The sequence below is a fragment of the Ixodes scapularis genome, unplaced genomic scaffold, assembly GCF_016920785.2.
Source record: "Ixodes scapularis isolate PalLabHiFi unplaced genomic scaffold, ASM1692078v2 PGA_scaffold13__105_contigs__length_92229423, whole genome shotgun sequence".
NCBI lineage: Eukaryota > Metazoa > Arthropoda > Arachnida > Ixodida > Ixodidae > Ixodes > Ixodes scapularis.
This window is the reverse complement of record NW_024609839.1, coordinates 43,833,501-43,847,636: the sequence shown is the minus strand read 5'-3', so window position 1 is coordinate 43,847,636 and position 14,136 is coordinate 43,833,501. Positions and strand designations below refer to the sequence as shown.

General features: G+C 44.8%; 1 long non-coding RNA gene and 1 pseudogene across 1 annotated transcript; both read right to left on the bottom strand.

Annotated features, from left to right (window-relative positions):
- Positions 1–755: 755 nt before the first annotated feature.
- Positions 756–1,690, bottom strand: LOC115319779 (annotated as a pseudogene).
- Positions 1,691–5,122: 3,432 nt separating this feature from the next.
- LOC121835494 lies at positions 5,123–12,372 on the bottom strand. Its single transcript, XR_006077618.1, has 3 exons — positions 12,291–12,372; positions 6,608–6,735; positions 5,123–5,333 (listed from the first exon to the last, which is right to left on the bottom strand). It is a non-coding gene; the product is annotated as an uncharacterized LOC121835494 (long non-coding RNA).
- Positions 12,373–14,136: the final 1,764 nt, after the last annotated feature.

Sequence of the window (14,136 nt, the reverse complement as noted above, 5' to 3'; positions counted from 1 at the left end):
ACCAGCGCCACTTCGAACCTTTATTTGGAAACACAAAATCTGGTCCAAAAATAATAGATATTTGGTGTGCGCTGTGCTGCAAGATTTAAAAATGAATCATTTTTTTTTTAAATTATTAATCGCTGTTTTTTTGCGGCGTCCCAATGAGCTTCAAGCAAGTCATAAATAACGATTTAATGTCTAGTTTATTAGGAATAAAGCTATACGCACTCTGGAGTGCATTTCGGTCGAAGTGGCTATACCCACTCCGCTAAACTCGTATAAAACGAAGGGCCACAACGTTTTTTCTAAGCGACGCGTAGCATAGAGGTGAAGGAGACCGCTTTGTACGCAAGCGGACGCGGGTTCGATCCACAATCTGCCTATTTTTTTTTTCTCAAAACATTTTGTTTTGTCGAGGCATTGACGATATTTACATTTCTTTTTTGCGATGACGTTGTCGACGAAACTTCGCAGAACTAAATGGTATGGGTCTCCCTTTTCGGAGGTGCGATCGGGGACAGCGGGGCTTGGGTTGCCGGCTGGACTCCGCGAAGCGGCGTGTACTGGTTAAGTTTTGTAATTAGCAGCCGATACTGTCGCCGCGAAGCGGCGTGAACGCAGGCGGGGGGCTGTGTTAACGAGCCCCCAGCGATACACGCGCCGTTCGAAAAGGGTGGCCCGAGCGGCATGAGCTCCGTGCGGAGTGCGTATACCCATTTCGTTCAAAATGCACTCCGGAGTGCGTATAGCTTTACTCGTTTATTATTGCCGAAAAATACCTCGTAGGAATAGGAGTACGGAACCCGTACAAGTTTACAAAATGTGTAGCTATTTGTTTGACGCCCTTATCGAATATATTATTGATCCATAAATATGGGCACATGCTTTCATTGCCCGTCGTCCGCGACGCAAAATCACAGTAGGAAAATCTGCGCAGCGTCGGGTTCTCAACGTTGACAATTATTGGGCAAAACAACACTACACAACAAAGCAAAAACACACGACTTTCAGATTCACCATCGCCAAATCACCTTTTCATAAAGAACTTCCAGTACACGATGCCACCGAAGATGATAATTTCCATGATGATGATCAAGATCAGAATGAGTTTGTTGGTGATCACGCGCCTGTACACGATGCGCTGTATCTTGCGATTTGTCGTCAATTTCTGATCGGTCTCTTCGAGCCGCTCTTTGGTCCGGACTAGAGACTCGCGCTGCGTGCGCAGCTCTTCGGCCACGGCAACCCCGACTTGATCGGTCTCGGCAGCGACTTGAAACGTTCGCGCGAGGGTATCGGTGGTCCTGCCCAAGGTTTCGTTCATCTAAAGCAGCCGACTGCGCTCAGGATCGTTCCCAAAGTCACCGATGACGGTTGAAGGGCTCAAGAGTTCCTGCCTCGCGCCGCTGGCGTTGATGCTGGTCGCCAGTGTGACAACCGCCTTGTTGACGTCGTCGAGTTCAGCCCGCTACTTGGGGGTCTCGGCGTTCATCTGGATACGGTACGGGTTGGGCGCCGAGTGGGCTTCGTCCTGGAGTTCTTGGAGGACGTCGTTGGCCTGGTCCAGTTTACGCTCTACTTCGTGTAGCTGGGTCGTTTTGCTTTCGCCGCTTTGAAGGCGATTGCAGGTCCCGCCCAACTTGCGCTTGATGTCGTCGAGGAGAGCCCGGAGATCCTCTTCGATGTCTTCGAACTTCTCGGACGACATGCCGTGATGCATCGCTGAGAAGTCCAGCGGAAAGTCGGTGGCGTTTACGGACGTGAAGAATGGCGAAAAACGGCTCCAAGACACAAACGTGACACGAAACACACCCCGCCGTAAAAGATCGCAGAAACCAGCGACAAGAGCATTGATATGGACGCGCTCGAGTACACAAGTCCTTCCGTCTCATTTTAACAGTGACGTCATTTAGTATCGAATGTTACGGGTTGCGCTGGTTAATTTATTTCTAATATAAATGATCTAAACCGACCGAAAGAAGAAAACATAGCAATGATAAGCTGATGAGAACAATAATTTTCTGTTTTATACCGTTAACGCATTATTAGTACTTTTATCATTTTCAGCCATGCCGAGCGTTCTTTCATTTGTTTAATCTTGAATTAAAGGGACCATGAAATGATTTTAAAATCGAGTTTAATCCACCGCACGTCGTAAAAGGTGTGAAAAGAAACACAAAAATAGGGAGCCAAAAAAAATTATTTGCTATAGAACTTTTAAAAGAAAACTGGACTCTTTTGCGCCTTCCTTCCTTCGCCTGTTCACTACGATGCATCCGCGGAAATGGAGCACGTCAGCCAAATCCAGGTCGCCTATTGGGCAAGAGCCTACCTCACCAGCACCGCGATCGTAAACTATAAATAGCCGGCGAATGTTTCCTAAAAGTTTTGTTAAATAATATTCAGATCCACATTTTGTAGCATAATTAGAGATGTGTGGTGAAAATCGCCAAATTTGATAATGCTGAGAGCCAAGCGCCATCTATCGTGTGGTAAACGAAGCAACTACTGCGCGTGCGCAGTAGGGCAGGGCCGACAGTTGCTTGGGTGGCGGCGATCGCCGAGCGTTTATTTTCTTTTGTTTTCCTTCCTCTCAAAACTCTAGCTGACTGAACGTTTATTTTTCTACGTGTTCTTCCCGCGCGTGCCGACTTCAAGCAGCAAGAAAGCAGTACTTAAAACAGACCACGACGAACAAGAACGCTGGATCCACCGACTCCGACGAAGCGAGCTGCTCAGAATATAGGCCTAGCTGGCATTCCGACTCGGCGCTGCGTTGCTTCGTCGCAAGACCGTCTGCCTACGATCGGCTGGCGTGCTAAATGGAATATGCCCGCGCGACCCTTGTGGACCCTTCCCGTATTATAGTTTGATCACTGACCTCAATTCTAGATTAAGAGGTGAGGTCAATCTCTTCCCCTTGTTTTCCGAGGCAGTGTTGACGAACACTCGTCGAAAAGGGACTCTCGTCGATTCTATCTTCTTGTTTTGTGTGATATAGAGCTGAAATAAACGCCGTATGGATTACCTTCGTAACACGGTATGTTCGCTTTGTTATTGGTATGCCATTTTTATTCTGACAGACTGCACATCACTGTCGAGCTATAACAGTTCGTGGGAGGTATACGTACAACCCCGGTCCAACCTTTCTTTGCCGAGTGTCGCGTCAGTATCGAGTTGCAATCGTAAAAGAACGGCCCCGAAGCGCTTACAAACAGCGCGAATACAGCACTTCCATCAAGCGCGCGCGTCCGCTCCGAGTGTAAACAGGTATTTACGTGGCTCTTGCTGACACTCGTAGTTCAAACGTATCTTTTTTAACGTCGGCTCGCTCCTGCATCTCCGAGGCCGCGAAAAACGCCATCTACGTCGCTTTGCAAACGACTGACACGGGCCGGCCCTTCTGCCAACAATGACGGGGTGGTTGACTTCTGGAGTCTTCACCGGAAGACTCGCTGCACTTCCCAACAGGCATACCGGCGTATGGGACTAGTCCCATGCTGTCGCTGTAGCGCAACATATCTCATTGAATTTCGCTCAGCTGCGATGCGGCGATGAGAGGCGCCGATTCAGGAAATACCCAAGTAGCACAAAATATCGCTGCAACGTTACTGGAATGTTGTCAGGTAACGTTGCCGAACGCTGCTAACGACCGCGGATTCTACACTCCAGTAACGTTACACCACAATGTTACAGTAACGTAACTGCATACGTTACCTGGACATTACCCAAATAATGTTACTGGAACGTTGTTAGATAACGTTGCCAAACGTTGCTAATGGCCACCAGTTCTACCTTTCAGTAACGTCACATCAAAATGTTGCAGTAACATAGCTCTCTGTTACCTGGATGCTAGATCAGTGATGTTACTCGGACGTCGTCGCTAACGTTGCTAGTTGTTGTTAATGGCCACGAATTCTACCATCCAGTAATGTTACACCAAAATGTTGCACTGACATTACGGCTTACTTAAAAATGAAGGAATAAAAATGTGAAGAACATACACAAACGACCACTCTTTCATTTCGCAACAACGTTTATTTTTTGAGGAGCAAAGAGTCACATACAGGTCGAGATCAACTAGATACCGAAGGTGGAGTGTTACTGACTCATCCCTTACCTCCCTAAAGTTCCTTTGATCAAGCCTTCCTTTTGCAGTTAATCTTGACCTGTGCGCGAGTCTTTGCTTCCAAAAAACGAGCGTCGTAACTAAATGAAAGAGCGGTCATCTGTTTTTCCTCGGTGCTTTTATTCTGTTAACTTTCAGTAAACATTTTTACAATATGCTGGCACTGGCCAGATATTACTGTATGTGTTACTTGGACATTACTGAACACTGTTATCCGAAAATACATTGACAAGCGCTGCCAGGAAACTGTATTTATGGTTGTCATGAAGTCATTTTTTGAGCTGGTGCCTGATATGAGTAAATGGATGTGCATTACAGGCCATTAATGAATCAGCATTTTAAAATCCTAGAAGCAGGACTCCGGAAGAAAACAAGAAGTTATTGGAATAAATTTATTTCAAAAACGAAACCAACATTACAAGTACCAGAGAATTCTTCTGTTTCTTACAAGCTATTAGATCTACAAAATTGTAAAGAACACACTAAATTACAAGGCTGATCTGCATAAAAATAAAAATGTAAAATATTAAAACTCCCAGCAACATAAAGCAAGTAGCCTAAAATAAAATTCTAAATATATCTCAAATTACACCCGATCTTGGGCTAGGACATATAAATAAATAGCGGAGGCAATAAACCAAAAATGACTAGAAAAAGAACATAAATTTTAAATCTTCTAAAAATACCACATTAATGTGTACATAAATTAAATAAAAGAAACCACTAGCTGGGGCTAAAATGTATGCATGAATAGAAATTAAAGGTAACATATGCATATTACAAATTGACATAAAAAATTCAAACAACAGGGACTCTACTCATGGGATGGCTGTAAAAAAAGGAGAAAGAAATCATTAGAAAAAAAAACATTTTAAATGATTTAGGTAGCATGAATATTTTTTTTTTAATTCTATGCATTTAGCACGGTTAACCAATTCCATGCTTCCAACTGGGATCAAAGTAACCAATTACTAACATTTAAAACTAACAGAAAAATAAAGGCAGAAACATGCTGAAAAACAGCGCAAAATGCACGGATAAGAAAACACACAGGACAAGGCACTGTGTGTTCTTTTTCCTTTGTCTGGTTTTCGCACCGTTTTTCAACATGATTTCTTACCAACTAGCCCAGCCCAACTGTCCATCCTTGTAATCAGAAACATGCTTGCCTTCTCCCCTCGTGGCAGCCCCTCAGTCACTCCTGAGAAGAGGCACACTGCTCCTGCAAAAAAATAACACAAAAAAGTTGGTTGCATTCAGAAAATGGGTGCCTACTTCAGGGCAGAGAGTGTCATCAAGATAAAAAAAGAAATGCCTACATCTGTCCTAGCAGTTTCACCACAGTTTCTTTGCATGCACAAGCCATTCTTTTCATCCAGTTTAGACTTTTACCGCAAAGTGTGACCTACCCACAGAAGACAGTGGATACGCGACTTATTCTTTTCTGGCAAGGTAGGCGGCTGTTCTCGGCCACTCACTTTTTCCCACTTCAACCTTCTATTTATTCATGCGTGAAAGGCACTTTCTTAAGAGGGAAACAGCTATTTTCTGCCGCACCTTTTTTATTTTGCATTTGTAGATTTAACTTTGTTTTCATTTTATCCTAAGAGAATAGCTTTCTTTTTAAGAACATAGATGTTCTTAAAAAAGACGTGCCTGCCCTCTTCGTCAATTTTTTGTAACCGACAGAACCGTGGACCTGTCGGATCTTTGAGATGGAGTATATTACTGTATGTCGAATATCCGGCAGATCCACGGTTCTGTCGGTTATAATAAATTAACAAAGAGAGGAGACACGTCTTTTCTTTTCCCCATATCATGGGCCACGGAGACAGATCACTGCCTCAAGGACGGCTTCGTCTTGAAGCAGAATAGGTCTCTTCAAGGACGAAGATATATATACGCTTTTGAATGGACGAGCATTCCTCACTGCACCTGATGATCACAGCTTTTAAAAGTGTCGTCAGTGTTACCGTGTCTTATTGGCCTCATTAACAGAAGTCATCATTTACTAAAAAAAAAAAAATAGAAGGTGACAAAAAAAGGTTCCTTCCTTTTATATATATATATAAGTTTATAAGTTACAATAAATATTAAAACACTGCTATCCTCCCAGCACTAAAAAGAAAAATATTTCTACTGCTCAAATAGGCTACGTTCAATGAAACAACTTCGATGAAATGGCGTTCAATGAAACAGCGTTCGATAAAACTGCGTTCAATGAAACAGCTTCGATGAAACAATGTTCAATGAAACGGCGTTTGATGAACTGTCCGGACCCAGGGGCAATGTCAATGAGCCTCATATTTTCTACAATGTCAAGCTCATTGCAGACAATGTCATAACATGGTGTTCTTTCATTGGCTAAATAAATTTCTTAATACTTAAAAATGTCTTTATGTAAATAGATTAATGCCTTTGTTTGAAATCTGGGCTTGTTTTAGGATGCAAAAGTATTTTTCGGGAGCTTAAGCAAAATTAGAAATATCATATTACCATTTTCTTGGTCCTAGCTGGTGCATGCCTGACTGATTCAGCAGCAGCCCATTTGGCGTCGGCTTCCTGCACGATGATGGCTGGCTCATTGTTTTCTGCCTTCTGTTTAAAGCAGGTGCGCACAGCTCCTGTTTCAAAAGTATATAATTACAACACAACGTCAGCTACCACAGTGAAATATCGACAATTTCATGCCCTACTTCAGCATAACTTGGCAGACATCGGTAACTATGAAATCAGCCAGGGTGTCTAGCAAATTCCTCCTTTTAAGTTCCCCAGCTTTTCCAGGTTTTAAATTTCCTGTCCATTATGAAGTTTGGAGATGGGGTACGAAGTGCTACTAAACACCTCATAAGTGAACACCACTCACAATTTAAAACAATTTATTGAAATCGGTCTTTATGTTGCTCAAGAAGTCAAAGACTTACAAAGTTTCGGGCAATGTTATTTAGCACAGCCACGTCAATGCACGACTCTCCTGGCTTCGTCGCACACCACCGCATTACTCGCCCAGGCCATTTTCCCTGATTTGGCTAACTTTTAGATTATCTCCCTGACAATTCCCTGACTTTTCCAGATGATCCGAAATTTCCTGACAATTCCAGCTTTTCCAAGGTGCTAGACACCCTGTCAATGAGCCAGATAGCTCGGGAGCGAGGCATGGGACAAAACTCCACTCTAGTGAGCTTATGTGAGCTGCTGTCACATGCTTCACCAGGACACAGTTTCCTTTCATCTAAAAGAGCCAAATCCACAAAAACTGAAACCAAGCAAATTTTTGTATAAATTCAAACTATATTCGTTGGTCCATCAATCTCAAATGCTACTACAGTGAAATCGGTCAGAGTACGCTATAGAAACCACAGCAGAGGTGGCTGCGGCACATGGCTCAAAGCTATACTGATAATGAAGCATACCAATTTATCTGTTTTGCTTCATGTGTATTTCGCCTTTTTAGAAAAAAAAGCTCCTCACTTGTGTGCCCTGTTTAGCTATAGCCATTTGTTCTTAAAAGGCAACTCTGCTTAATTCCAAAACTTTTGGAATTATAAGACTTCAAATAAAAATAAAAAATAAATTTAAAAAGAAATATAAAAATAACTATTTTATTTCATGCATTGGTGGAATATTTCCTATGCAATTTTGCTTTAAACATAGCCCAAATAAAACCCGAAACATCGGCTTCTACAGGCAACGACGGCAGAGACGGAGGAGACATGACCAATCCCATGGTACAAATGATGATGTGCTACCCCTGCGAGGACGACGCAAACAGACGGGCCTGAGTGTTGTCTGCTCCGTGTCGGACGACATCTGCACCACTGCAACCTACGCTAAAGCCAAGTTTTCTCAAAGGAATAAATATCTCAGGAACATTAGTATGCAGCGAGGTCTACTAAATAGTACATAAATGAGCCATTGAGTATGTGAACATTGTGCAAACAATGCCATTATTATTTAACAGAGGTGAACCATGAGAAACGTGCACATCCAGCTCTATGCCAATCATGTGGACACCGCTGAAGCAACTTTTGGAGAAGACATTGCTCAAGTCAAGGACTGGCTGTGCATGGAAAAAACAAAGAAAACGTAACAATGCACCTGACATAGTAAATTGATGTTTGGTGCACTGAAGCCGTAGTAGCAACTGCGCTGTCGTTTGCGCCTACATTGTCAGCTAGGGTTAGCAGTTTGCTGATCCATTTCATAAAGATTTAAATGGAGATAATATTGGACATGTGGTTTTCCTAGATGATACTGAAGAAACCTTTGTTTTCTCTCACTAACAAAAATGAGACAGAGTCTGCAAAATGGCGGGCCCTTGCGCGCTGCCATCTTCCAGCTCAGGTGCACCCCAGATAATCCGATTATGAAGGCTTGCTAAAGCGTCACTAAGCTAATTGACAGATTGGTACCCTGAGAGCACGTTTCCCTACCCATGGTGGCTAGATTACTTTTGGAAACATGACTGCTTGCAAACGTGTATAGCTGATTGTGTCATTCAGCTATATGGTAATGTACCTTACACCAAAGAGTGCTCGGTGGTGTAAAACAAAATGTACCACCTTTCTTTAAGAAGTGGTCAGTCCTAACGCTGCCCTAACCATTCCACATATAAAGCAGAGGACAGGTTCATAAAAAGTGCTAGGGTTAGAGTGCACAAACAGCAAGCATTCTAATGTATCCTTTGACCAGAAAGCATAGATAAATAAACAAAATAAATTAAATTGTAAAATAAAAATGACTAGTACAGCAGAATTATGCAAACATGAGGTTGCAGCAATTCAAAGCAAACATATGCACCATCAAATTAAAAATATCCACTTCACCATCCCTTAGGCTATAACTGTCCCTGTGCGAGGAAGCATACCACAACTAGCAGCTTTGTAAATTAAAAAGGACTAGATAAAAAAAATGAAAGCCGTTTACAACTCCCTGTAACGCTAAATTAGAGTGCAGCTCTAGAAGAGGAGGGAAGGGTCCCGAGGAAAGGGTATACCCCTCCCCCCTGCCACACCTCCCTCTGAGCGGCGTCGCCGTAACCGTGAGGTCACGTGACCCTCCTGACGGGGGTCACGTGACCCCGCGAGGACAATTTGGCATGGTGCCGAAACGTCACCTTGCCGAAACGTCGCCGCGGTTACGGCGACGGCGACACCACTCAAGCCGGAAACGGGCGCCTAAGAGCTGCGCTCTAAAAGAAACACCAAAACAGCAGGTGCTCAATAAACAATATGGATACCATTCATTATCACAATTGCGGCTAACCAAGCTGAGGCTAATCACATAAAATAAAAAATCTAAATGCTGGAAAGCGTTAAGAAATTGCAGCAACAAAAAGCAAACATACACGTGTGCGTTTTTGCTTGGGCTCTGGTGCACGTTCTGGAAGTCGAGGGGCTGGCTGAGTGTTACGTCGTTCCTGCAGAAGAGGCAAGCTTGATGAAAAAGGAGGGCAAATGAATCCCGAATACAAAGGTGTTGCAGAAATTTAGGTGCATACATCTTGGTCATAGAAGTCCTCATCCTCAAATAAAGAAAGAGTATGCTGCAGTCTCTTCCTTTTTCTCTTCTCCCGCTCTTCATTATTCAATGTTAGGTCGGACATCGCTTCCGAATTTTTTTTCTTTGTACTTTGCATCTTCATATGTCACTGAAACAAGAAAGCCGAGCACACCAGTCAAATGTTTAACCACCACAAGCTTGTTTGCACCCTAAACTTTTGTTCATTAAATCAAATATGCTCGCTTTATGGTTAGACAGCTAGCTTTTAGGTTAAAGCCTGCCAACTTTTTCGGGCTCATGTATATAATCTGTGAGGATTGGGCCAGCTCAGGTTTATAATAAAGAAAACAAAAATTTTGTCGGGCTCGTGCTGGGCTCAAGCTTCTGTCTAAAATTCTGTCGGGTCCGGGCCGGGCCCGAGCCGTGTCTCTTCAAGGCCAAGTCTGGCCGGGCCCGGAAATTAAATATTCTATTAGGCTCGGGCCAAACCCGGGCCGTGCCTCTACTGGGCCGGGTCTAGAAATTCTGGCTCGTGCAGTGCTCTAGCACACTCTACATTGGGTGAGCAGAGTCCGCGCTCCGCTCTAAGCAGAATTTATTGCCTACTTCTCTGCCCCAAGGTTCTCAACTATTTGCTCAGGGCACTCAATGGCATTTCCGGCTCATTTTCCATGACTGGGCTTGACTTTTGACAATATCCCTGATTTTTCCCGGTAATTAAAATTTCCGTGACAATTCCTGGTTTTCCCGGTTGCTAGACACCCTTCTATATTTACAACATGATGCCATCACCTGACAGGAGAATGTGGCCCAGTCACTCGAGGGCTCTTCACGCTCTCTAATATCCATCATCAACCGATTTGATTTGTAGGGTGGCCATGCCGTGCAGCCATTGCACACCCAACAGGTAGGGACAACTGCGACATCATTTTCCGCCAAAAAATGGACAAGAGAGTACATTTCCTGAAATCAACAAATAAAGCCGTTATTACCTTAAAGACCAGTCATAAGTCACTAAAAATACAGTTTTCGAATTAAGCACAACCAATGTACAATAGTTGCAAACATAGATCACACTTGCAAGTGAAGTAGATAAAAAAACAGCATAGCCCTGGTTATCGAAAAAATAGTCAGCGTGCAGGCGAGCTGGTGTAAGTTGAACATGATTGTAAACCTGAGACTGGGGCAGAAAAGAGAACACAGCGGAAGGTAGAAAAAGGGGAGGCAACGTCTCAAACTCAGCTGCAAAGTTTATTTCGTACACGCCTTATATACCACAACTCCAACGCCGAATGGCGGTGGTTATGCTGGAATGTGACCCTTTGTGTGAGTGTTTCGCAGGAGAGGTCAAGGGAGATAAGAGAAGGTTTACCCAAATTTCATTGTCCTCTTGTCATATATCTTTTTTTTTTGTAGAGACAGCGTTGGAGTTGTGGTATATAAGGCGTGTACGAAATAAACTTTGCAGCTGAGTTTGAGACATTGCCTCCTCTTTTTCTACCTTCTGCTGTGTTCTCCTTTCTGCCCCAGTCTCAGGTTTACAATCATGTCCCTGGTTATATTGCAAGCAGACGCACTTCCACCTGATGTCCTGCACACTCCCCACTGAATACTGCATGGAGAGCCCTGTAGCTCTAAAAATTCCTAGCTCTGATGATGGCAGCTTTGAAGTATAAAGGTTGCCGAGATTTCGGAAAAACTGTCCGCAGATGCTACGGTTCCCATCTGACTCGATGAAGTTCCTAACAACAGCAATGTTGCCATACTTCAGTTGAACACAGTTGTCGGACGCCTTCAAAGAGAAATGTGCTCCGTCTAAAACAAGCTCACTGCACGGGGTTTTCTTGAAGCTTGGCGGCTCAGGTTGTTGCTTGAGCAGAGCACGCTTCTGTTGCACAGAACTTGACACGGTGGTGGGATTCACTTCTGAGTGCCTCTTGATAACCTGCTGCAGTGCCAAGGAAGGACCCCTCATTAACTTCTTGAGCTTCCCAAGGAAGTTCTCAAAGGGTAAGGCCGAGAAGGCGTTGACAGGGCCGAACCGTCGAACGTCTTGTCAGGTGGATCAGGGAGTGCATGTTGTAGACATAAACCCCCTCATACAAGGTACCAGATCCAGAAACAAACTCTCTCAAGAGAGATTCTGCAAGATCACAGTGTGTCAAAGAACAGTTGGGGCTCGCTAGGATGGTCATAACACAGCTCAGCTTTATGAAGTGTCCATAAAAGCGCTTTTCCAAATGGTTTCTAAGGACCACTGGCCCGGGGGAGCTGATAAGGGGATAAAGGAAAGGGGGTTTTGAAGGTCGGGGATTTTGAAGAGGGGGAGGTAACGCGGGGAATTCGCAGCGGGGATTTGGACACAGGTGTTCTGAGATTAGGTTATTTCGTGCACCACTCGTATCACTCGACTCAGATTCACACTCGGAAGCTCGTTGGTATTCAAACTCTCCGGAGAAACTTGCATGTGCTGCCACGGCCTGTTGTCCAGGTGAAAGAGGGTATGCTTCCTCAGTGTCCACCGACTCCTCACTGCTCGTACCGCAACTTTCAAGTTCCTCGCGAACACTTTCGGCTACTCTACGTCTTTTTTGGCGATCAGAGAGCTCTGATAGCGAACGCTTCGCCCGCTCCATTGTTCAGCACAAGTAGTAACAACAACGAAAATGAAACATACCTTTGTTTACGTTTCCTCCACGCCGAGAGATCGGCAGAGCGGTCCGATGAAACAGGCCTTGACGGTCCGTTCAAGTCCGTTGACATACGGTCACGAGGTCAACCTGGCTTCGACCTTGCTTGGCTTGAGCCACTTGCACTCTTGGCATCTTGGCTTGTCAACAGTGTGTGTAAACGAGTAAACGACTAAACATGAAGTTTCAAGTAGGAATAAACTGTGGAAATTTATCTGACAGTACTAAAATAAGTTTTTTTTAAGAGTTATAAAACATTACATCGATTGGAGAAATTGGAAATTGGTATAAGCCGTACAGCCATAACCGTAATGCCGTACTAGTGTGCAATCATGGCGGCCGATGGCGATCTTGCAACGTCTTGCAGTGATCAGTGGATGACCTCGACCGTAATATCGGTAACGATAGTGAACTGTTAACATCGAAACGGTAGTACCGTAGCTATGCGACTGTGCTGTGCTATTGTGATGTGTCCAGATAACAAATGTAGGCAAAGAGTGGTCCACGCAGAGCGAGCTTCGAAGCCTCAAGCTCAAATATGTTCTCGTGTCGACGGCTCTTTGGCGAGAAGTGAACGGGGGCTAACAATGTGTGTGCGATTGTACTCGTTTCATTATAATTAGGGTCCATATTAGATGAGCGAATGACGTTTTAGCAAACAGTGGCATTTGAGCGAATCGACGTTTTAGCGAATAACGGGGGCGCGCGTTAACCCATCCGCCGCGCGGCGAGTCTGCGGCGGCTCATTACAAAAATGTGAACCCACTTGGCCCACCCGAAAACGCCGCTTCGCAGCGTCCGAATTTTTGCTAAAGTGTCATTCGGTGAAATGTGGACATTCGCTAACACGTCACTCCATAAAGTGAGTGCCTCCCCCCTTGGGGCCCTTCATTTTGAGTGGTCGGCGGAGTGCGTCCTTGTATCCGTGGCTCTTGATGCTAGATCTCCTTCCTACCTGCCCCTCCCCCCCCCCCCTCTCACTCACTTTTCTTTAATCTCACCCCATTCCCGTCCCATCTCTCCTATGTTGCCTTTTCCAACCTTTCACTCCTCATTTCCTCGCATGATTTAATGTTTGTGGCCCCCCCTTCCCCACCTTCATAGGATTATATGTTTGTTGCCTTTGACCTTTGATCTCGACTTCGGACCCTTGACTGCTCCTCCTCGCCATCTCCCCTTCTATCTCCTCGGTCTCCTTATTCCTCCCTCCCCTCTTCCTCTACTCTCTTGTCCACCTTCCTCTTCCCACTACCCATCATACTCATCTTTCCTCCCCTCTTCCCCCTTCTCTCTCGTTTGAGTGATTCTATGTTCATGGCCTTTGACCTTTTCTTTTTGGTGGCAGCTGCATATGGCTCTTCATTTTGAGTGGTCGGGAAGGTGTGATCTTGTCTCCATGCAACCGAGGCCTATGACCTGCGATGTTTTACGTCTTACCTGGCCCCACCCCGTCCCATCTCCTCATTCCCCTCCACTCCTTCTCCCCCATTGGCCTCATATTCCCTCTGTGCGCTCTTCCTCCCCTCTTTCCTCTCTCCTCCGTCTGATCTTGCTCCTCCCTGCCCCACTTCTCTTCATCTTTCTCTTCATGCTCCCTCAGCCTCTCATCCTCATTCCCCTTTTCCTTTTGTCTCCTCTCTTCCTTGTGTGAGCGTGTGTTTTTGGCCTTCGACCTTCATACTTGACCTCTTTCTTCCTGCCTCTATTCTCCTTCCCATCTCATCGCTCACCTTCCCCCTCAACCGTCTCCCTTTTCCCCTCCTCTGTCTATGAGACAATGGCTACCGCCAGTCGTCTCACTTGCAGTGTGCTGCAATGAGCCGCCACTTTTTG